General features: G+C 62.9%; 1 protein-coding gene across 1 annotated transcript in view; it reads right to left on the bottom strand.

Moving 5' to 3' along the window:
• LOC104618916 (deleted in malignant brain tumors 1 protein-like) overlaps positions 1 to 588 on the bottom strand; it is a gene marked incomplete at its 5' end in the record, with an annotated part of 24,272 nt that overhangs the window by 4,695 nt on the left and 18,989 nt on the right. The window lies entirely within an intron of this gene.

Below are 588 nucleotides of genomic sequence, written 5' to 3' on the forward strand. Positions count from 1 at the left end.
TCCTCCCACCGGAGAGCCGCAGGTGGGTGCCTGGGACACGGCACAGGGCACCAGGTGAGGGTCCCTCCAGCCTGGCACCTGCCGTCCCCACCTCCCCGGCTGTTTTGGAGATTGGGCCACAGTGACCATGAGCTGGGGTGGTGCAGACCCAAAGGGACCAGGGGATGGCAGTGACCAAACAAAAGACCCCAGGCGTGCAGAAGGCAGATGCACAATAAGCAGGGACCTGCTGGGAGGGTTCATGGGGGCTGTCTGGGGGTCCTGGGGGCTGCTTGGGGCACTGTGGCATTTGCAGAAAAGCCTTTGGCACATCTTGACTGTGGCCCATACCCTCAGGGGGACCACTCATGCATCCTGGAGGTGTTTGAGTCCATGGGACCTGACTGGGTGCCTACGAAGGTGCTGGCCACCTTGGCTTGATGGTTGCAAAGCCACCGCCATGCCCTGGCACCAGGGCAAGCAACCTGTGTCCTGGGCTGCCCCGGCAGTGTATGGGATCCAGGGAAGGGATTACTCCCATCCACTGGGCACTTGCTGCTTCGCAGCCGGGAGCTGCAGAGTGGCTGGTGGAGCAGGGCTCGACCCATC

Source organism: Phaethon lepturus, unplaced genomic scaffold (assembly GCF_000687285.1).
Source record: "Phaethon lepturus isolate BGI_N335 unplaced genomic scaffold, ASM68728v1 scaffold30313, whole genome shotgun sequence".
Classification (NCBI taxonomy): Eukaryota; Metazoa; Chordata; class Aves; order Phaethontiformes; family Phaethontidae; genus Phaethon; species Phaethon lepturus.